General features: G+C 50.0%; 1 long non-coding RNA gene across 1 annotated transcript; it reads right to left on the bottom strand.

Annotated features, from left to right (window-relative positions):
- Positions 1–5520: 5520 nt before the first annotated feature.
- Positions 5521–23770, bottom strand: LOC124229702 (uncharacterized). Its single transcript, XR_006885952.1, has 3 exons — positions 23633–23770; positions 6761–6851; positions 5521–5657 (listed from the first exon to the last, which is right to left on the bottom strand). It is a non-coding gene; the product is annotated as an uncharacterized LOC124229702 (long non-coding RNA).
- Between the last annotated feature and the right edge of the window lie 80 nt (positions 23771–23850).

Raw genomic sequence — 23850 nt, 5'->3', positions numbered from 1 at the left:
ATTTTCCCAGGAAAATTTCAGACGTGAAAACTAAAACTCAGGACCTAACCACCAACGGGATTGAAGCAATCATTTGGCCCAGTGCAAACTCTGTCTTTCCATTCTTTATGTGCCCACCTTCTACCCATGAGCCAAGTTACTCTGGGTCTACTGGGTCCTCTTCAGAGGGTCCCCCGTCATCTCATCCATCTCATCTTCCAGACAGAAGGCTCTGAACCCAGCCTGAGCAGATTAGGGGTGGGGAGAGGGAGACCTCTGCAAGAGCTTCAAGCGACAGAGCCTGATTCTGACATCTGTCTGGTTACACAGGCTTGTGTCATTAGCCCAAATTCATCATCCCTCTCTGTTCACGCCCTTTGCTTTGCAGTTCTTCTCATAGAGGAATGGCGTATATTTCCCCACTCCTTAACTTTGTCTTTAGCCTTGCCAGAGTGTGACAGTTCTGAGCCTAGGTTTTAAGAGGCATTGTGTGTTTCTGCTCATCTTCAGATGCCTCTGCTATCTCCACTGGTCCCAGAAGGAGAATGACAGATACATAGTGCAGACTGTATCTCGACTGTCCAGCCAAGTCTGGCCAAGATCAGCCAGTTGCAGGTGATCCACAGACCAACAAACTAAATAAGTGCTTATTATTGTACACTGCTGAATTTTGGAGTAGTCTGTCATGCAGCAATGGCAAATGATAACGCCCCATCAAAACCAGGAAAGAGATTCTTATATACAAGTAGAACAATCCTCTGGAGCGGAAGACTGACTTCTACTTGAAGAATTATCTAAGATTAAGAGAATCGGGAGGCCAGCCCGGTGGCATAGTAGTTAGGTTTTCGTGCTCCACTTCGGCAGCCCGGAGTTGGCGGGTTCAGATCAGGGGCATGGACTACACACCACTCATCAGGCTATTCTGTGGCAGTGTCCCACATATAAAATAGAGCAAGACTGGTATAGATATTAGCTCAGTGACAATCTTCCTCAAGCAAAAAGAGGAAAATTGACAACCGATGTTAGGTCAGGGCTGGTCTTCCTCACTAAAAGAAAAAAAAAGAATCAGGGTATGTTGATGCCCTACTCAGAGTGGAGGCCACTACACTGTCACCAAGGCCTCTCTTTGCTTCCGCCACCTAGACCACTGGTTAAAAGCCTCAGTTTCACATGGAGAAGCCCTGGTGGCACGTTCCCCACGCTCTTCCCCATCCTCCCCCATCTCAAAAAGGAATAAACAATCCTCTATCTATTAGGGACCCATCCCAAACAATGGTTTTGGAACCTCCTTTAGACTCCTTATCCCATTCAGGAGAGGGGTAAGCTTCCAAATTAAGACTTCCAGAACCCAAGGGCCAGAGACATGGGAGATTCATGGTCAGAGGCAGTCAGCTGCCAAGAGACCTTGTCCTTCCATGCCTTTCAACCCACTGGCAGAGCTGAGAGCTCAGGCCAGCATCCCCACTGGCTCTGGAGGAGTGACATGTCTCTCTCAAGGCCTTCCTAATGTGAGCACAGGTCCCAACAGCTTGGATGTGAGCTGTTTAGGGGTAAATACCTGGATTATTCACTTTTATGCTCACAAAAGGCCAGCAATCCTTATGCTTCCACTAAGCACGGTTCGCATATGGCACAGAGCCTCATTTTTTCCTGCTGTTTATATAAATGGACTCACCCTGCCCAGGCTCCCTGCTGCAAACATGTGATTAAAGGATTAGAAAGGTGATGGAAATAGTAAGCATGTGTGTTTTCAGACGGAGCCTTCCCTCAAGGGGCCCCAAATGGCTGTGTTCTTATTCGTACCTGCAAGGAAAGGGAACCTAAGTGGCACTTTCATAGATGGGCCAACAGGCCCCCAGAAAGGGGCAAATAGTGAGTTGCCCTGGGTTACCCAGCTCATCAGCTTCCAGCGTTGATGGGCAGGGAGGGGGAGCTGTCAAAACAGAGTTTAGAACCTGCAGACAACTGCATCACCAGATCACTAGGACTGGGCCTGGAATTGGGACATACCCTTGTGGGTGAGCAGCTTAGGGACAAATCTAGCTGTAGGCCACGGGAGGCGGGCATTCCAGCAAGCAGAGAATTATTTGGAGAAGATGTCATGGGAGCTAGACAGCCATCCTAAAGTGGTCAGCATCAGGGAGGTCCAGCGGATGGTGGCTTCTTGTTGAACAGAGCAGGACAGAGGGGATCTCGGAACTGGAGATGTGCAATGGTTCAGGTCCTGGGGGACGTCCTGGGATCTCAGCCTTGGGCAGGGCTCTCAGAACAGGAGATGTGCAATGGTTCAGGTCCAGAGAGGAAGGACCAAGCACAGCAAGGCAGGCCCAGGGTCAGAGGAGCTGGGGGTGAGGCCTATCAAGGAGACGAGCCTGGCACTAGAACCAGGCAGAAATCCCACCACAGCTGAGTGAAAGGCCGAGCAGCCAGATCAATTGGCACCGAGTCACCAAAACCACTCATTAGCCTTATTCTGTGGAAATAAAGATCTGGTTCCAACACCCAGGGAAAGCCTTAGTGTGCTGCTGGGAGGGTGGTGCGGGAGCAGGGGCAGCACCTCAAAGGCCATTTAAGTTTAGGCTTCTGGGGTCATGAGGACTTTGGATTGCTCCCAGCTGGAATTTTGCCTTCCATATGGAATCACAGAATAGAACTAGTCAGGTATTGGGACAGGAGACCTGGGTTCTAGCCTGGGCTAGAACCATCCTGACCTGGGACCTGAGCTGAGTAGCCTACCTTGCCCCAACCTCAGTTTCCTCACCTCCTGAAGAGACCAGTGCCCCTCTAACTCCCTCCCTCACGTCACTGGCATGAAGAGCACATGAGATAGCACATGAAATCACCTTGGAAAAATAGAAGAGTAAGGTGTCCTCAGTATTATTATCGATCTGATATGTGTAGCATCTTCTCTCAAAGCCTAATTTCCCAAGGCTGATTTGCCAGTTTGAGGATTATCCAGTCCTTTTACTCCTTTTCTCTAATCCCCCACTCCCGGACATTTTCTCATGCATCACCCCCAGCAAAGGCTTCAGTGCTCTTAGAAAGAGACAGAGCCATAGCATGTGAGAACTGGTGGGGAGGCAGAAGTTATCCGATTAACTACTTTATTTTAGAGGTGTGGCATTAATGTGCATGTGGGAGATGTCATCTGCTCCAGGACACACACCCAGCTAGTTAATGGCTGAGCCAGAAAGCACAATGCTTGGCACATAGCAGGAACTCAGTATGTGGGAGCCTTGCTTGTTATTGCAACTCTACCATGCTCTCACAAGGCAATCGAGTCTGCTACTTATCAGTAACTTTGATGAAAGACCTGGGGTAGGACATAGTGAGGGTTGAAGAAGAAGGAAGTCATAATAATGCTACAGAGGACATTTTTAGATTATCTAAAGTCACTTTCAATGCTTCCTCTTCTAGGAAGCCAAAGCTGATCAGTGGCCCTTCCCATGTTCTCATTGTATCTCCTTATATCTCACGCTCAGCCCATATGCTAAACCCAAAGTGCTTCTTTACTTGTCTCTTTCTCCTTCTAGACAATAGGTTCCTTGAGGGTGGGACTGGGGCTCTCTCAAAGTTGAATCCACAGTGTTTAATGTTTAATACTTGAACCTCTGGATTTTACTATAGATCAGGAATCTGTCTGATGTTTCATAGACATTTCTGATTTCTCTGGGCCCATGGACCCAGAGAGTCTTGGGCCAAGGACCAGAAAACCTTAATTCTCATCCCAGTTGCTTTATTTACAATCTATATGACTTTAGTAGACTCACTTACTCTCATTAAGCTCCAGTTTTGTCATTTCTTAAAAAATGGGCTATCAATGGAAGGCAATTTCTCATTAACTATCACATTTACAAATGGATAAAGCCTTTGACTAAACAATTTCTCTTCTAGAAATTTATCTTCAGATATACTCGCATACATTCCACAGATATACTTGCCCACAGGTTATTCATTACAGCATTATGTGTAAAAGTTAAGGATTGGAAAGACTTAAGTGGGCTTGTTAAATAAACTAGTTTATATAACAGAATACTCTGCAGCCAAGGAAAGAATGATATGTCTATGTACACTGATATCTAATAATCTCCAAAATATATTAAGTGAAAAAAATGCAAGGTGCATAACAGTGAGTAAAGCAAGCTTTGCATCTGTGTAAAGGAGGGAGTATTTGCTTGTATCTGCATAAAATATCTCTACAAGGTTTCTCAGGGAACCGGTGACCTTTGGTTGCACCAAGGGAGGAACGTGGATAGCTGTGGACAGAGGAGGGAAGCTTTCCACTGTACAGATGCTAGGATCTTTTGAATTTTGAACTATATGAAAATAAATAATATATTTCAAAAGAATACCAAAAGAAAGAAAAAGGAATAAAGGTCCTTCCCACTCATCTGTTGTGAGAAGCACTTGTGATGATGGCTATGAAAGTAGATGTTAGCCGCAGGGCGTGACCCCATGGCAGGACTCTTGCTGCTGCCAGGTCTGTGTTCACCCCTCGCCTCTGAATTGGAAGTGGATAGGTTTTTTCCAACCAAGATCTTGTCCCAATCACCCATAGCAGATTCATAGTACAGACTTTCAGCAACATTGAGATAAAATATTTCCATTTTTCATTATCAGAAATCTCTGGTGAGATGTAGAAGGGGCGAGCCTGTCCCAGGAGGGTCTAGGACCAGAGTCTAGAGGGAGTCTAGAAGGATCAGGGTCTGAGGTCGGCTGGCCTACAGCACTCTCTCTCCTCATCTCTTGGTGAACAAGCCCATGCGGGCTTTCCAGCTTCTACACGCACACAGGCTGTGGTGACCCGGAGCGTAGGGAGGACCCAGGAATATTGTCCCTCTGTCTAAGAGGGTTTCTTTTGTCTCCTTTATCCTCTTCCTGTTTTGCTTTCTAAGATTTTATTGCTTTTAGAGTTAAGAGGGCGATTCCACCTTAGAGAAGATAATTGTGAGCTACTGACCAGGGCTGGCTATATTTCTAGTAACTGACTGTCTGACTCAATATGAAGGACAGTGAAAAGAACCATTGACTCTAAATCCCTTCCCCAGAGACGCCTGGAATCGCACCATTAGCCACTTATGCGTTAAGCATTGTCATCAATGTGCAGATCCTCTCTTTAAATTTAAATTTTCCTGGGAAGGGTAATCTCTTTGGAAGAATTAGCTTAAAAGAACATTCATTCATTGATTCAATGATTATTGAGTGTTTATTCATGCCAGACACTCTACCCAGTACCTGGGCATATGGACAAATAAGATAATCATTGACCTTAATAACAAATATTATAGCAATAACGATGATGATGATGATGACATTTTCTGAGTGCTAATTATGTGGCAGGCACTTCTAAGCTCTTTGCATACATTTGCATTGAATTCTTGTAACAAATCCGAGGCAGGTAATGTTATCTCCATTTGTTGGATGAGGAAACTGAGGCACAGAGTTAAGTAACTTGTCCAAGGTCCTGCAGCAGGTAAGTGAGCTGGTATATAAACTTTTTATCGAACAGATATTTTTCTAGGAAGAGAAAGTAGCTAGGAGTTGAAGGTTTGGGTGCTGTCTCCCTGTGAGGTGCATAGAGGGGAGATGATCCAGAATGAGGTACCAGACAATCCTCAGGCTAATTCCTGACCTGGTGATGTTGGGAAGAGCTTACAGCTGCACACAATTTAAGGAGGCTAGAGAGAAACGAATCAACACAGCAGTAAATTGCATGGAAACAAGCCAGGGTGACAGGTGAGCCTAGTAAAGAGAAAAGGCCAGCCTAGGGAAAGGGCCTGGGCTGAGTCAGGACCCTCAGGGCTGCAAAGAAAGCAAGTTTTACTTAAAACCAACATGAGGCCTGGGGCCTGGGCATCTCAGAGACCAAGGGAAATGAGAGAAGTAAATCTGTCTTTGGCAGCAGGGTGGACATTGAGCAAGCTCACAAGGAAGGACACGTGACCGAGAGGATCTGACTACATGAGGAGTCAGCCAACTCACGAGCGAGGCAGGGACAGCCTGCAAAATCCTGAACCACACTCCAAAGCTGAGCTCAGCCAAGTCGCATGGAATGAGGAACACAAGGCTTTGGGCCTGGCTGCGTGTCCCCAATCCCTTCCTAAGTGGCTCTGAGTTGGACTGACTTCCAGGCCAGAGTCTGAGCCAGCGCACTGAATTCAGGCTGGTCTAGAGGCACTTCTCCAGCCTCGCTCCCTCCTGGTGCAGATTCTATATGTGTCACTGAAAGGGGAGGTTTGAGGATTATCCAGTCCTTTTACTTCTTTTCCCTAATCCCCCACTCCTGGACATTTTCTCATCCCTGGGACATGGAATGGAGCCCTGAACAGTAACTTCATTCACTTTCCAAGTTCCCTGCCAGTTCTCCCTGGCTGAAGTGGAGGCTGTGTGCTTGCAAGGAAAGCCAGCCTCCCTCTCTCTGGGCCAGATCTTCTAGGAACTGGGAGGCTGGAACGATGGAAGTGGTCATGAGGTTTGGGGTTAAAGCAGACTTACCTGTCGCTAAGTCAAAATCAGAACCAGGCCTGTAGCACTCATTTGGGGTCTGGGAGGGGAGGGGGGAGGACAAGCTTTAGTCTATTCTAGAAGAAAATGAAGGCTGGTTTTTTTCCTCCCTGATTAGCATTTTTATTGCGTCCCTCCTATTTGCTCTGCCTGCTCATAATTAAATACTGCCCATGGTGTCTCGTCTATCTTGGTAATGTCCTCCTGGACACCAATGAATTGGATTTTCTTTTATGGAATTGCTCCACTGATAGAAAATAAGACTCGAGTTCTGCACCTCCGCTGGCAGGGTCGCTCAGTCCCAGGACAGTGTCCAGCGTTGAGGTCAGGAGCCTCCTCATAGTGTCTCAGGGTCTCTGATCTGAGATCTAGGAAGGAAAATGAAAAAGGCACCAGATATTCTTGTCCTCAGAGCAGCCCCCATGAGAGATGACCCGGGGCCTAAGGCAGCTGACTCTGCTGTGCTTGGGAAGGCCTGAGGCTGACAATGACTAGACGGTTACAATCGAGGGATGGGGAGAGGGTTGAGGATCTCAAGGAGGGAGGCTCCAGATTTAGGTCAGGACTCCAACAGAACCCCGAGGCTGGTTCTAATCCCCATACCCCCCTCTGCCTAACTCACCATCATCCTCTTCATGTGACCCACAGTCACGGCCACAGCTGTGACCCCCCAGGCCACCCTCCTCTTGTGTCCTCAGATCCTGAGCCTTCCTTGGCCTGCCACTCCCTTGCCAACTCTCTAGCTTCCCTCCTCCCTGTCCCCATCCCTGTGTCCTCAGTAGCATCTCTTCTACTTACAAGGAGCTGCTTACGTTCTCCACCTTTTCCTCCACCTCTGCTCTTTAACCAAAGTCCGGCTTTCTCCTTTCATGTCCAGCTTGGGCCGTGATAAAGAGTGAATGAATTTGCATTTGAACCCTCTCAAATGTGGGTTTATCAATATAGACCATTGATTCAATGATTCTCAAAATGTGGTCCTCAGACCAGCAGCATTAATTTGCATTTCAGATCTTGTTGGAAATGCAAATTCCTGGTCTCCACCCCAGACCTAGAGAATTAGAAACTCTGGGGGTGGCCCAGCTATCCATCTGTGTTCTAACAAGACCTGATGTACACTCAAGTTTGACAGCCACTGCTCTGGACCAATCTTCCACAACTTTCTCTCAATAGCATCTTATCTGAGGCCCATGCCATCTACGCACTTGCTTTCTCTTCCCAGTCACGAATGCCAGATCACTCCCCACCTTCCCAAAGGATACTGGCTGGCCTGCCTCTGACCATTCTCCAGGGAGCTGTGTTTGGCACCTCTCGCATCCCTGCTCTGTGCCTTCTCCCTGGGCAATGTCGTCTTTTCTCACAACTTCAGCTGTCACCTCTATGCTGATGATTCCCACGTGCACATTTCTAATGAGCAGCTCTCTCCCAAGTGCTAGAAGTATACCTCTTTCTGCCTATCAGGCATTTGAGCTTGACTATACCAGACACCTTACTCACCCATCCCAAACAGAGATCCCCCAGACTGATGCCTAGGATTCCTTATCTCAGTCCATTCCCCACCCAGCTCTCTGCACAGAGACTTCTCTGCTCTTCCATTTCTTTCAACACGTGCTCCTCCCTCCTGCACACACTCCCACAACTAGCCAGTCCACCAGGGCCCAGCGCCTGCTGCTCCCCATTCTTGGCTGGGTCTGTCTTCATTGCTAGTCCAACAGCCCTGGTTCAGTCCCCAATCTCCCACTTCTACCTCCCGTCTCATTGCTGCCAGAGTGGTTCTTACCATGATGCTTCCTCATGGCCAACGTGATACAACCCTGCTGGGCTCTCTATCACCTGGCCTTGCCTGCTCCATTCCTGCCGCCCTCCTTGTTCAGCCTGCACGCCCACCACTAGACATACTGCTCACTTTCACACCTCTGCACATTGGCTCATGCTCTTGTCTTTGCATAGAATGACTTTGTGTCTTGAGAGCTCCTTCTCAGCCCTACAACTGCAACTCAACACACCCCACCTGCATGCACTCTTCCCAGACCTCCAGCTCTGGGCTCCCAGAGTGCATTGCTCCTGCCCTTCTTATAGGACACACCCTTCTTACTGTTCATTGGTCCCCTTCCCAGACTGTGAACTCCTCAGAAGTCTCTGCTGTGCCCCAGTCACCATTGTCTTCCCAGTTGAGAGCACCATTCCCAGCACATAGTTGAAGCTATATAAATATTCTTTTTGCTTGCTTCATCCAGCTGTTACTTAAAAGACTGAGACCCACAAAGATACAATCAGTCATGATCTACTGTTTTGCCCAACTTCCTTATCATCCAAGCAAAGGGATGGTGGTCGGGGGGAGGGTCTGTCATTCCCACACTCCTCAGGCAGCTCTTTGACACTGGCTTCCACCCTTGTCATTTATCCTATATGTCAGCATTGCTCCTGGCTTTGAATGGTGGACGGAATGAAGATGATTTGCCCCTTGAGTCTCACCCAGGGATGGTCCCATTCTACTTCCAGCTCAGTCTGATGAAACTCCCTCCAGCAGAGAAAGGAGGAAAGAGCAATTTCTCACAATCCCTATTCTCCTTGTCAGGGTCTGATCCTGGCTGGCCACTCTCCTGAAATCTCAGAGTGGTAGCCACATGGAAATGCACTCTCAGGGGGCATTTCCTGTGGCCCTGGGTCCTGAGCTGCCCTCAGAGAGATCCCACATCCAGAGGCAAGTAGCAGTGCCTAGAATACAGTCAGCTTTCAGTAAATGTTTGTTGAATGAGTAACAAAATGCTGAGGAATGGAAGATGCTTTCAGAGCTCCCCATCCCTGGTGTTGCCAGTCCCTGCCTTTGCAACCTGGCTAATTCCAGAATCTCTATGCAGAAAGGAATGAGGCAGCAAAGATGAAGATGGAGAGAGACTTGGGAGGAACACTTCTCCATGGTTCTCTCCTCTGTCTGCCTCTGAGGAGGATCTCAGATCAGGAAAAGCATACAGGTTTGACAGGCCACCAAGCCTTCCTCTTTCTTTCCCTCAGCCCTAGGCTCATGCCCTTCCAGGCTATAGACAGAAAGAGGTAGACAGACTAGCTTGGAGACAACTTTAAGTATATTCAATTACCATAGCAACCAAAACCAACAGAACGGAGATTAGGCTCCAGACAGCAGTGATCCAGGCATCCAAGAGAGGCAGCAATCCAAAGGCCATCACTGGGAGACCGGGCCTGGGCCAGGGAAGGGGCACCCCTGCTCATCTACTCAGCACCTCCCCCATTCACCTGCACTTTCTGGGACCCCCCCCCCCAGAGCTCTAAACTGCTGGGGAGGAGACACCCATCCCTGCCAGGAGCTGCAGAGGCCTGGAAGGGGTGGGAAAGTTAGAGCAATGAGCAGGTGCCGGCCTTCTGCTGGCTTCTCATTTCCTACTGCATCCTTCCATGGATGGGCAGGGTACTGGCCGGCCTTCTGCATCTCTCTGCAGAGTAATATTTACAAGTAGAAGCTCTGGAATCAGACTGTTTGGTTTCAAATCCCAGTTCTGCTAATGATCTTGAGCAAATTGCTGAGCTTTTCTGTGCTTTGGTGTTTTTCATCTGATAAATGGGGATGGTAGTATCTGTTTCATAGGAGTGCTTTAAGGACTAAAAATAAGATTGCATATAAAGCCTCAGCACAGTGTGTGGCAGGCAAGAGTTTATTGTCACTGCTGTTATTAATTCCATGATGATGATGATGATGATTCCAGCCCCCACACCCCGGCCTTTGTCCCTTTCCCTGCTATGAGCACCACCTTTGTCAGATCGAGGTGCCCAGCCTGAGGGAGGCAGAGAAGATTCCCAGGGGGCTGACGAACTCGGTCACAGTGGTCAGTCCCCTCCTGTTCCGGAAGCCAGTCAGAAACCCAGAGGGACTGCACAGGCTACCTGGAAAGTGACTGATAGAAGGCCTTGTTCTCTGGGCCTTCACCATCTACCATCAGCCAGCTGTGGTCAGCCTGGGGAATCTTGGTAAGTCCAGAACCCCAGATGGCTGGTGATCTCATTCATCTACTCATTTTGCCCCAAAGATGTTAAACAAGTTTGTGATCTTCAGCCCAAAAAAGCTGTTGCCTTCCCTGAAAGCGGATCCCTCATGTGTAAAATGGGGATAAAAGGCCAGTTTCAGAGAATTAATAGACCTGTTTATGTAGAACCGAGGGCAAACCTAAGCCCTGCCTTTATGGCCCTCGTCTCATGTATGTGCAGGCTTTCTTCCCAGGCAGCAAGTGAGCATCCATCCGGAGGGCAGAGACGATCCTCCTCAGTGATGCAAAGGACTTGGGACTGGGGCTGGAGAAGATGCGTCTAGTCCACCTCCAGGGATGTGCTCGTTCATTCCACAAGCAGTTTTCGAGCACTGGTGATGGTCAGACCTTGCGCAGCTAAAAGCCAAAACGAATAAGACTCAGAAGTTCAGTTTGGTGGTGAAGAAAGACCTCAGAGAAACACACCACAAGGTGCTATTTGACAGGAGGAAGCGTGGTGAGGATGCTTGGGGCATCAGCAAGGACTGGCATCTGGATTGGGCAGGAAGGAGGAATACATTTTGCCCAGTGGAGAAGGAGAAAGGACTCTGCAGGCAGAGAGAACAGCAGGTGCAAAGAGGGAGTGTGAAAGGGCCTGGTGTGTCTGGGGGAGGTGAGAAGTTTAGGGATGATAAGGCGCATGCATGTGTGTGTGTGTGCTTTTGCGTGTGTCTGTGTGCGTGTACACGCATGTTAGGGGGTGGTAAGGGGGTGGAGAGAAGAATGGCAGGGGATGAGACCCAAGAGTTAATCTGTCCTCTTATCTCTCAAGAGATCAGCAGTTCTGTAAGCCTCTAGATACTGTGTGGCCTGCTATGCTGGAATTTGTTCAGCCTTATTTTGAAAATTCATTCCCTTATAACCAAAGGAGTTTTTGAGCATTTTTTAGGGTCCACATTGCTCACAGGTCTTGAATGCCCCCAGACGGCAGCTTCCCCCAGCCCAGCATAAACAGCACTGTCTGGAAAGGGCCCTGAGAGGGAACTCTGACCACCCCTCCCTCCAGGAAGGGCTGCACCTACACCCCCAGCAGCTCTGCTTTGCATTCCCCGTCATCTGGCCAGACAGTACAGCCCAACCTGGGACCCTCTTGTGCTGCTCCACATCCAACCAATCAGAGTCCTGATCATTTTCACCTCCCACGTATTTCTCTCATGCCCCTTCTTCTCTATCCGTCCACCACTGCCCTAGCTAAAGCCCTCATCATCTCTCTCCTGGAATACCGCAATAGCCTGCTAATTGGTCCCCCTGCTTCCCATCTGGTCCTCCTCAAATCCATCCTCCACATTGCCAGGCTGGAGTGTTTTTTTCAAACACAGATACGACTGCACCATGCATCTGCCCGGAGCCCTTCGGTGGCTCCCTGTGGCCTTTAGGATAGCATCCAGTTGCTTGGCTTGGCTTCCCAGCCTCAGCCCCTGCTGTGCCCTGCCCCTGGTCTCACACTCCAGGCACAAGCTGAGCTCATTGGTACCCTGGTGTCTTTACCGTCTGGTGTTCGCTTTATCTCCTCGGTCATTTGGCTGATTCCTGTCCTCTTTCCAGACTCAGCTCAGATGTCACCTCCTCCAGAGTATCTTCACTGACCCCTCAGACTGGACCAAACTCCTCCCCCCTGTGCTTCCCTAGCTCTCCACGCACACCCCTGTCACACGTACTGGCCCCGTCCCCACCACAGTCATGTGATGCTCACCTCCAATTCTTCATTTGAGAAGTGGGAATAATCATAGATGTACTTCATGACATTGTTTTGAGAATTTGTATATCTAGCTTATCTTCACCCCTCAGGCTTCAGTGACCCCCAGATGAGGTTAGTAAGCCTAAACATCAGCACAGAGCTCCAAGAAAGCAGGGCCTGTGTCTCTTGCTCACCGCCATATGCCCAGCACAGCAATTAGTGGATTTCAGTAAGTAAGTGTTAAATGAACGAATGGTTGTATAAATGTTTGTTGAGCTAATGTTAGTGGAAGAAGACCTATAAGTGCAATTAAAATGTTTATCGAATGCCAGACTCAGGGCTAGGGCTCCCCTGTTAATATTTAAGTGGAACAAGGGATGCAGACAAGAAAGAGCACACTCAAGTGTCCTGGGCAAAACCTTCTACTCCATAGTATTTGAGTAGGGCAGAATGGGAAGTGAAAGGAATCTTCCTAGGGATAGATAGTCTATAACCTCCTCCTCCCCAACCATATCTCCTTCCCACCTTGGGTGGGATCCCGCTTATCACCTTGCCACCACTGTAAGCAGCATTGTAATTCACTAAGAAGGCTGTTGTGTGTTTCCTTTTTTGTCCACTTCAGGAATCTGTAGCAAAGAGCCAGCCTGCTAACATTGAAACTGTATTTGCAAAATTGACTCAGGCATTAGTTAAGATGTTGTGAGCTTACCACTTTGGGGATTTAGTCTGTCTTCGGGGGAGGAGCGACCCATGGAGCCATCAGAAAAGGTATACACTCTCATCAAAGAGGAGGAGGAATTTTCCAACTTCTTTAAGCATGTGGTTGTTTGTTTTTTTTTCACACTGAGCCTGGCTGTCTCCATTCTTTATGACTCTGGGCATGATTTAACACATACACTTAAAAAATGGAAGAACAACTTCTTAAATTTGCAGTAAATGTATTGTTCAATAGACTTGATTTACTAGTTATGAGCCCTGGAAGAGCTGCCGTGGCAGTTTATTGCGATGCTGTCTCAGGAGTTGCAGTCCACACCTCCGTCTGCTCTGATCCCCATAAAAATCATCCAATGAAGGGAAGACCCATGGTGCATCTTGGCACCAGCTGGGACTGTAACTGCTGCACCCTAGTCTGTGTATCAGGCCCCGCTTCCAGATGATGAGACCATGAGAGATGCAGGAGGGGCAGGGCTTGTCCTGTGGATTTAGTGGCATGTGTTCTGAGCAGTTGGTTGGGGTCAAGGAGCAGAGGTCTCCTGGCATTGCAGCTTGTGAGAGATTTACAGGGCTCCACTTGCCTCCCTGGCGACTCTGCAGAGGAATTAAATGGATGGAAAAGCTCCGTGTGCCTCTGCGTGTGTGTGTGGGTGCACGTGCATGTGTATGCGTTGAGGGGAGGGAGGGAACAAGACATAACTTAAAGGGATTCACAAGGGTCAGTCTCTTGAGAAAAACCTCTGCACGATAGTCTCCGCTTTGGATTCCTAAAGCAATTGCCAGCATCTCCCTCCTGTTCCCTAGGGAAGACGTGGATGAGTGGGCAGGTCTATAGCTCGTGGGGCGGGGGCCAAGGGAGGCAGAGAGGGAAGATTGTCCCAGGCCGAGGGGCAGGCAAGGCCTCCAGGGAGAATAGGTGCTTCCAAGCTTAGCCCTCCAAGTAGACAGAGGTAAGCAGAGGTGGGGAAGCAGGACAGAGCTCCTGCAGAAAGAAGAGTCTGGTCAAACACTCAGGGCTGAAAGAAAAGCTGGTGGTTTAGAAAACTACAGCACTTTCAACCCGGCCAGATACAGGTTCATGGGGCACAGGAGCAGAAAGTGGGAAACCATAAGTAAGCAAGGATTCAATAACAACACGAGACACGTGAAGGTAGGTCTACTTAATTTTGAGGGCAATGGGGATTTATGGAAGGATTTCAACCAAGGGGCAGCACGGTTAGATTTGTATTTTGAAAAGATAGCTCTGGCTACTGTGTGGAAAATGGACTGAAGTACTGGCCTCCTTGGTTGGGCTTCCATTCCTGGAAAATTCCCTGGGTATCCCCAGCCTAGGCCAGGAAGCATAGCCTTGGGTCCTCTGCCAGTGTCTTGGTGTCCGATGCTCAGTACCTGTACAGGTGCTGAGGTGGGAATGAGATGCTGTCCCTGCTCTCAGGAGATGCAGTCCAACAAGACAGGCAAGGCTAATCTGTTTGCGGAAGTCATGGCAAAGCATGTTACCAGTGAGTACAGACACAAGATTATAGCTGGAGGGGTAACTGGGGGAGGCAGGAGCAAAGACCCAAGGTCTGGGTGAGGGGAGAGGCCTGTTCTGCCTGAGGCAGCCTGATGGCTGGCTGGACCACCTTCAGTTCTCCCATGAACAGCATCCCCAGCTTTCCTGTGAGGATCTGGGGAGAGGTGCATTGTGAATGCCAGGTCTGTCTAAGACAGCAGTGTCCAGTGGAACTTCCTGTGACGATGGAAATGTTCTCCATTTGTGCTGTTCAATGCGGTAGCCATTAGCCACGTGTGGCTATTAAGCACTTCAAATGTGACCAGTACAATTAAGAAATGGGTTTTAAAATTTTAATTAACTTTAGTTTTAATTTAAATAGCCCTACATGGTTAGTGGCTACTGTATTAGACTGCACAAATCTAAGATGTGAGGTCCTCACAGACAGTCTATCAAATGCTGAACACGTATGAGATTCTTATGAGCAATTCTTATTCCTTGCACCCAGAGGCAATGTGCTGTAGGGCAAGACTTTGAACATTGGTGTAGTCAGACCTAGGGTTTAAATCCTATCTGTGCCACTGTATTAGTTATGGTAGACTTACCACTTTAACATACATGACCCAAATTTCAGAGGCTTAACATAATAAAAGTTTGTTTTTTCACTCCTTTCACTGTCTACTGAAGGTTAGGAGGGTCTCTGCTCCACACAGTCATCCAGGGACCCAGGTTCCTTCCTTCTTGTGGCTCCGCCCTCCTCTAGTTCCTTGAAATTCTCTCCACTCAGCCAGTAGATGGAGAAAGAAAGAGAGCAAGCAGGATTGCCCTGGGTGTTTTTTATGGGACTGGCTTATATTACCTTGGCCAGAACTTAGTCATATGGCCAAACCTAACTGCAAGGGCTCCTGGGAAATGTAATCCAGCTATGTACATGAAAAAGAGGAACTGAGTCTGATTAACATCTAGTCAGTCTCTGCCACAGGCACCTACTAGCTGTGTGACCTTAGGCCTTAGTTTTCTTAAATGTAAGATGGGAGCAAAATAAGAATTGGTGAAGGCTGAATGAAATAATGCATGTGAAAAATGCTGAGTCCCTCTGGGATTCATGACTATGATTCTTGCCTCTCAGTTTGGGTCTCATTTCAGTTACTGGGCAGCAGCTTTGCTGACACCAAAAAGCTTGCACATGGAGGCACCACTGCATAGCATTTTATGCATGCCCCTTTCTCCCCAAGGAGCAGGACAGACTTTGGACAGAATTCAGCAGGCCCTTGAGCTTACCTAACCCAAGGACTACCCCTGGGCCACAGATGCAGGTACTGGCCAAACATTCTTAGCATCACTGGGGAAGGAAGCAAGGACTTCACCCCCAGAGAGATGGGTTTTGTTGGCCATAAGGAGGGTGCAACTACCGAAATATTTACAGATGAAATTATATGACATCTGGAATTTGCTTCAAAATTACTGGGGGAAATGTGGTGAGTAGGGGTATAGATAAAACATGATTGGCCTTGAGTTGGTAATTTTCAAAGCTAAGTGATGGATTCATGGAGGGTCTATTATACTATTCTCTCTTCTTTTGTATATGCTTGAAATTTTCCATAGTAAAGAATTTTTTAAGGACCATGAGGATCCTTCTTTAACAAGGTTTTGCAGAGGAATCCAGAAGCCTCCTGTGACCTTGCAGTGTGGGGACAGTAGCTGGACTGTCTCTGTTTACTTGTTGACTCACCAAAGCCATTAACAGTTTTGCAGCTGGATCTCCTGCAAACCCAGTGAGGCAAGAACACCAAGCCCAGCCTTGAGCTCTGAAGAAAAAATGCACTTGAGTATGCAGATGATAGTACGCAGAGCTGGAAGGGGCCTGGGCACTCATGAGCTGTGTCTGTTCACCAAGAGGAGCTTGGTATAAAAAACTGGTGCACAGATCCCCTTATTACAACACTTTTGCAAAGGCTGGAGGCTTGATTTTCTAGCTTTAGATTTCAGACACAGCCCATCATGGTGCTTACAATTACATTAATTATAGCCAGTCTTATGGGTGGACATGGACTCTGTGGAGTTGAGAAGAGGCTCCTGTCTCCCCAACCCTCCCCCATTTCTCTGAGGGGTGCCTGAATCCCACCCACTCTATTTCATTGCCCTGGCTTAAGGCTGTGTCCTGTTAAAATGTAAATGCTGTATCTCTGGACAAGATAGTCACTTACACTTCAGTTTAAATGATTTCATCAGTTCTTGCTGATGAGGAGGGAAGGGGGAGAAACAGACGCTTGAAGCTCAAGGCTGCAGAAATGGTGTGCCCCAGAATGGAGGAAGGAGCCAATAGACAAAAAGTATCTGCAGACAAACTTCTCTGATTTCACACATTTCCTGAGGTCTCAGTATGAACAATAACCATGTAGAAAGAACGTGAGTGACCTGTCTAAACTTCTTCACAAACAGGCACTGCAGAGAGCTGTGCCCGAGATTTAAAAGTGCCAGTTTCAAATGCATGTAAACTCAGTTACAATATTATGATGACAGCCAACATTTTTATTTCGAACTGATACGTGTAATATTCATTATCTAATTCAATCCTCATGAATCCTGTGAGTCAATACCATCATTATAAGCCATTTTACAGGTGAGAGCACTGAGGATCAGTAAAGTAAAGTGGCTTGCCCAAGGTCACACAGCTTGTAAATTAGAGTCAAGATTTGAAGCCAGGTCTATCTTGAGGCTATGTTTTCACCACTAAGCCTCCACTGTCCCAGGCTGTGTCCTAATGTGGTTTTCACACAACTTTATACTTCAAGTCCAGCAAGCTTTGGTCTTGGCACCTCCTCAAGCCAAGCCAGGGTTTTGGCTAATGGGTTTTTGACAGGCACCCACGCTGGTATTTTTGGCAAGCAGAGTCATAGCTACAGGCAATCAGGTACATTTCCAACTGACCACATCCTGGCTGTTCCCGAGGTGGTGATATTCCGGGGATGTGACTGACAGTCTGCCAGAAAGGAAAGAAGAGAGTTCCCTGAAAACCAGTCTGGTTCAAGAGCAGAACACTGGCCAGGTGCCTGCAGGCAGGCTCACTTTGAAGATCTGAAAAGGCTGGGGGAGGGGAGCTTTGGGGCTCTTTTCATCTAGGATCAGCCAAAAATCGAACACCCTCCTCCTTCCTCTCTGTCTTCATGCTGGTGCTTAAGCTCACTCAGATAGGACCTGGAGACTGACCAGTTGACAGATTTATCACCTATTCTTTCAGTTACACACAATTGTGGGAGACGTGCGAATGACAGTTAACATAAATTCCTAAGGCAAATTTGTTGAGCATCTGAAATGTGCCAAGCACTGAGCTAGCACACTCAGGGATGGCTAAGACGTGGTCTTTGCCTTAAACAGCTTAAAGCCAGAGAGGGAGACTGCCATGTAAACAACTGACGTGATAAGAACTATATCTGAGGTCTGAGGAAGTCCTGTGGAAGCCCAAGTGGGGAATGGGTGGTTTCTCCTGGGGTGTGGAGGTGGACTTACCAATATGTGGTCTTACGTGACCTTTGGGCTCGGTATTGAAGATGTGGGGCTGAATGGAAGTTTACTAGGAAGACAGGGATGGGGGAAGTGATGGAGAACAATTCCGGAAGATGGTACAGCACGTACAAAGGCATAAATGTGTGAAAGGATGTGATTTGGTCAGGTAACAGAGACAAGGTCTATGTGCTGGAAAGAAAGGTGTGTGAGAGTGGAAGCAGGTAAGGCCAGAAAGGAAGTGAGGAAGGTGACATGGTCAGAACAAGGCTTTTTAGAGGAAACGATCTATTGCAGAGGGTTGAAGGAGGGTGGTGAGATGAAGCAGAGAGGCGCCTGTGCAAAGATGGAGATGCACAGTCGACAGTTAGGGGGTAGGGAGAGCTCAGGAAGGGATCGCCAGCACCTGCATGGGAAACCAGGGGCTCCCATCAACTCCCAGGGAAAAGGGAAGATGGAGAAGCAGGGAAGACCAAGGACAGAGTCCTGAAAAACATCTGCACACAAGCCCAAGGAGCCACCAGAGGAGAACAAAACAGTCACTGCACCTACAAACTGCACCTCCAGCCTCTACCCATCCCACCAAATTGTCTCCAGTGAGAAACTGAACCAATGATTAGCAGTTTTTTCCTTCCAGTGCCTTTGTCCCCTTCTCCTATTTGCTTTCCTTCTTCCCTTCTCTCCTCTTCCTTCACCTAGCCTTTCCCTCTGAGGGAGGTCTTGATGAGTCCCCCACCAGGACTACGCCTCCCCAGGATCTGCCGGGGTTGGAGCAGGTGTTGGGCTGGCAAAGATCCTCTGGAAGGACTGACTTTTGGAAGCTCCACTGGAGCCTACCAGTTTTGACGACTTCTCATTTGCCATAACTTGTCTAAGCATCTTGACCAACGAGATGACCACCCAGGCAACTATTGGCCTTCCAAATGGGGTTAGAGCTGCAGGAAGTGTGGGTTCCCCCACTCTCTCAGGAAGGGACCAGAAGTATCTGATGGTTGTGAGAGTTCAACCATCAGGGCCACCAATGTTGGGCAGTACATCCTGGCCTGGTCAAGCTGGACAATCTGGGCTGGTACCTAGCAGCCTTCTGGGACTGGGGCAAAGCTCCTCAGCATTTACCACACCACCACCTACCTCACCTTGGAAAACGAGAGAAGACCGGGGCACCACCAAGCTTTGGAGTTCCTCAGGAAGACTTCACGCTGAGGAAGACTCAGAGGATACAACCCCAGCCTGGACACAGAGCCCTCCCCTCATACTCAACCTACAGAGGCCAAACACAGGAGAGGACAGCAGAGCCAGGTCAAGAGCATCCTCTTAGGGCAGACCCTCTATCTGACTGTGGGGGCCACCCTACTCTCAGAAGAGAAAACACCACAGCCTGGGGGAGTGGCAAGAGGGAGGGTTCAGAGCTTCACTCTAGGTGTGTGGGCTGCGATGCGTCCCTATGCTCAACCACTTTCAGTTTTTCCATCTACATGATGATAGGGGCCAGCCCAGTGGCGCAGCAGTTAAGTTCGCGTGTTCCGCCTCGGTGGCCCGGGGTTCCCCGGTTCGGATCCTGGGTGTGGACATGGCACTGCTTGGCAAGCCATGCTGTGGTAGGCGTCCCACATATAAAGTAGAGGAAGGTGGGCATGGATGTTAGCTCAGGGCCAGTCTTCCTCAGCAAAAAGAGGAGGATTGGCAGCAGTTAGCTCAGGGCTAATCTTCCTAATAAATAAATAAATAAATAAAGGCATTCTTTTTTTAAAAAAATGGTGATAATACCTCCAGTGCAGGATTACTGGAGACCGAACAAGGAGTCCAGCATATGGTGGCTCCTCAACTGAAGTGGATAATAGCCTGATACAATCCAATGACTTACAATGTTGTTTGGATCCCTTGGACAGCCTTCCTATTCTCAGTCCTTTATTGCTCTCCTTCTTGTTAGTGGCCTCCTAAGTCCCTGGCTGTGTGACCTTGGGGAAGCCATTTAACCTCTCTGTGCCTTGATTAGATGCTCAGGGAGGAAGGCAAAATGAACTCTGATGGCTGCCGAGTAAATGCTCATATGCCCAGCTGTAGGAATAAGGACAGGAGGCAAGAGCAAGATCAAAGTGAGAGAACCCCAAGCCCAAGGAGAGACTCAGGGAGAATGAGGGGCACCCCTCCTGAGTCCTCACTGGAGCTCCACTTTGACAAAGTCTGGCTTTACGTGGTTAGGTAAATACGGGAGGCTGTGTCCACGGGCACTGAGGGTCCTGGAACTTACTTCTCCAGCATAAAATTAGCCCCCTAGACATGCCCCATGGGCTTCCGACAGGGTCCAGCCCCTTCCTCATCCCCATCCCTGTGGCTCTTCCTCTCTCCCTTCATCAGAAGTCTCCCCTTTCTGGGGCTTAGAGAATCAACTATCTCAACAAGGGGAACGTGACCCACTGTGGGCTGTGGCCCGGCATTTTTGTTACATGCATGGAGGTGTGTGTCTGCCTGTGTCTCTGTGTACAATCCAGCAGTTCTACCTTCCTCCCCAGGCAGGCTGCTTGCACCACTCCCACCTTGAACAACAACAACAACCAACAATTATATTGTACTTCCTATGTTCCAGGCACTGTTCTAAGTGCTTTATCTGTGTTAATTATCTTCACAAGACCCTACAAAGTAGACACTACTATTTATTGCCATTTTAGAGATGAAGAAGTCAAGGCACAGAGAAGTTAACTAGCTTCCTCAAGATCATACGGCTAGTAAATAGCAGAGGCAGGTTCAAACCCAGGCTGTCTGACCTCCAAGTCTGTGCTTTCTACTTCCACGGCACACAGAACATTGAATTTAGAAAGCCTGCAACACTCAGAGGTGCAGCCTCACCCTCCAAATTCCTGCCCCAGGAGGGGCAAGCTGCTGAAGTAGAACAGCCACAAGCAGAGCAACCCTTAAGGACACTCTGAGGCACAGCTTCAAGGAGCAAGCCTGAACGCAGCAGCCCTGGGAAAGAGCCGTGCAGACACACCAGCCTGGCGTGTCAGCAAAGAGGCTGCAGACTTGGAGCTGGGCTGCCTCTCACCCTCACAGTTCGCACAGTGACAAGCTCTGCAAACAGCGGCTGGAGCCACGGGACTAAAGAAGAATCCTCATGTGTGCACAGCCTGGAAAGGATGCACACACGCAGAGAACAGTCATCCATAGGAGCCCCATCTTTAAATAGAAAAGATAGCCTGAAATATGCCGTAAGCTGGCACGTTCACGCTCTCTCTTTCACACACACACACACACACACACACACATACACACACACGGCCAGGGCCAGTGGAGTGACTGAACAAATGCTTTAGCTGTGCTGGTAGCAAGGGGAGGCAATCTAGTGCCCTGCCAGCTCCTGACTTTCAGTTCCTATTTAAAATGTCTGAATTGGGAGCATCGACAAGCTCCCAAATTAGCTTTTTAAATAGAAGCTGAGAGTTAAAGGAAAAGCGGCCGTGTCATGGGGGAAAAGCAAGTGAAAATCCCAGCCAGGCCAGGCCAGAGGCAGAGAGGGGGAAGGCGAGGCCAGGCAGCGCTGGAAAGATGCAACGGAGGGTGGGGAGCTGGTGGGAGGGGCAGCATCTCCCAGGGGCTGTGGGTTCTCCTGCTGCTGGAGTCAAGGGGCCTCCTTTGTGCCCATCACTTGCACTCTCTTATTTTCCAGGTCACCTGGTTGTGAGAAGGGTTGGTAAATAAGTACCACACTAGACTAGACTAGAATTCAGGTCTTTCATATTTTCCTCTAGATCTTCTAGACAGAAGGGAGAAAAGAGTCTACAGCTACTTCACTTAAATGATGAGAGGTGAGCCTGGGAGGAATGGGGGCCAGGTGTGTGTGTGGGGGGGGTTAGGGGTGGGGGGGGAGTATCTGAATCAGTGTCCTGTCTTCAAATAGGGCTCACAAGGCACAGGAGAGCACAGTTGTCTCAGAGAGGAGGAAGGCTCCAAGTTTGTTCCCGGAAGCCTCCAAGCTTTGGGGCAGACCCAGCCCCTGAGCTACACACCAAGATGCAAAACAAAGGTGGGAACGTACAGGAGTTCAAACACGGGCAGAAATAAAACACTGGCTTCGAACTCTCCCAAGTTGGACATGGGGTAGAGGAGGGAAGGAGAGGGCCTCTCCCTGGACCTGCCCACCCAGAGTCTGAGGCCCTCCTAGGGGTCAGAGTAGTCGAGATGGCAGTTGTGAGGAACTTAGCTCTTCCCTGGAGGGAAGAGAGGAGGGAGGTGGGAGCAGCGCCAGGGCCTTCCCTGAATCCTTCCCTTGTCTGCCAGGGAGTGGCAGTGTTGTTAATCATTATTACCGTATGCAAATCAGTATGCAAATACCACACTGCTCTGGGACTCCTGGCAAATGCTAATGGAGCCCACGCCCACCTCTTGAAGAGCCAAGTGTACACCTTTCAGACTAACACGCTGAAGGGGTTTTGGGGAGAGTGGGAGGAGTGAGTGAATGAGGGGACCCCAGCTGCCAGGGCCCAAAGGGGCTTAGGCCACAATGACTGACCCTCCACCCCTTATTCTGGAACAGGGCTGGGGTTCTCAGGAGCTAGAAGCCCTGTTTGGACTCGGAGAGGTCTTTTTCCAGCTTGAGCTAAAACTACCCTTTCAAGCACACCCTCCCCTTCACCGCACAGTTTGCTTTTCTCTGGGTCTCTGTCTCAGGCACACACCTCTCCACACCCAGAACTGTGATCGCTGAAGCCCTGCGTTCCGGTCCCTGCTGAGGCGCGGAGCCGCCTCGCCGCCCGAGCGCCAGGCCGAGATCCTGGGATTCCGGGCACAGAAGCCGGAGACACGGGGAAAGCTGGAGCCGCCGGTCGGCACAGTCTGCGGAGACTGAACCCTCAGCGCGCCGCGGCCGGGAGTGCGGGAGTCTGGACCGGATACCACTCTCCGGGGATGCTCCGGGGCTCCATCTGCCCGGCCGGCCGTGTGGGCACGTGCTGACCGCCCGCTCCCCATCCCGGGCCGAGGCACCGCGCAGTGGGTATCCATGGGTTTCGGGGCAGCGACCGAACGACTGGGCGGACTCTGGTTGAGAGTTCACACTCCCAAGTCCAGACACTCGGATCTGGGTACTGGGTACACGTGGAAGCATAGGAGAGCGAATCCCTACCTTCGGGTCGTGCCCCTCGCGCTCTGGGAGGAGAGCGGCTCTTACGTGGGGCAAGGGCAGTGTGTGTCCCCCCTGGGACCTCTCCAGCCCGGGCGCACGGAGCCGAGAGACGCGGCAAGCCGGAAAGCTTGCGCCGTGGCGGGTTCCACCTTGCCAGGTGGCCGGGCTCCGCCGCAAGCAAGTGCTGGTGTCGCGTGGACAGTCGGTGTGAAAGAGACACCCAGCTCGGTCCACACACACCCCACGCGCGCACACACTGGCGCTCCCTGCCACCTCTCCCCGGGTCCCCAGCATACACGCCCTCAATCTCACACTCACGCCGTACTCCCCGCTCCGTCCTCAGCCCCAAGCTGAGCTCACCTTGCCACACTCACCCCGTGCCCACCCTCGCCGGCACACGCGCTCACACCCGCGTCGGCACACTCCGCCACCTCCAGGCACACCCTAGGATTCCTCCACTCGCCCGGGGAGACGCACCAGGCTCTGCCTCGTCTCCCCGCCCCCCACCCCCAGCTCACGCGCGCGCCCCTCTACGCGCACACACACACACACACTCTCACACGCCCTCGCGCAGGGAGTCACTCCCCCTCGCACGCCCTCACCCTGGGCACCCTCCCGCGGCGAGCCTCCGGGTCCTCCTCATCTCTCCCTCCGCTGCCTGGCGGCCCCGCGCTCCCGGACCAGGCCTGGAGCCGCTCGGCCGGCCGGGATCCGTAGGGAGCCGAGGGCGCAGCCTCGCCGCCTCCCCCGGACTCTCCTCTGCGCCCCGCCCGCGTCGCGCCCCCACTGACCCCCCCCCCCCCCCCCCCCGCTTCGGGAG

The sequence above is a fragment of the Equus quagga genome, chromosome 18, assembly GCF_021613505.1.
Source record: "Equus quagga isolate Etosha38 chromosome 18, UCLA_HA_Equagga_1.0, whole genome shotgun sequence".
Classification (NCBI taxonomy): domain Eukaryota; kingdom Metazoa; phylum Chordata; class Mammalia; order Perissodactyla; family Equidae; genus Equus; species Equus quagga.
Note: the sequence above shows the minus strand (reverse complement) of the source record. Positions and strands in the feature narration are given on the sequence as shown.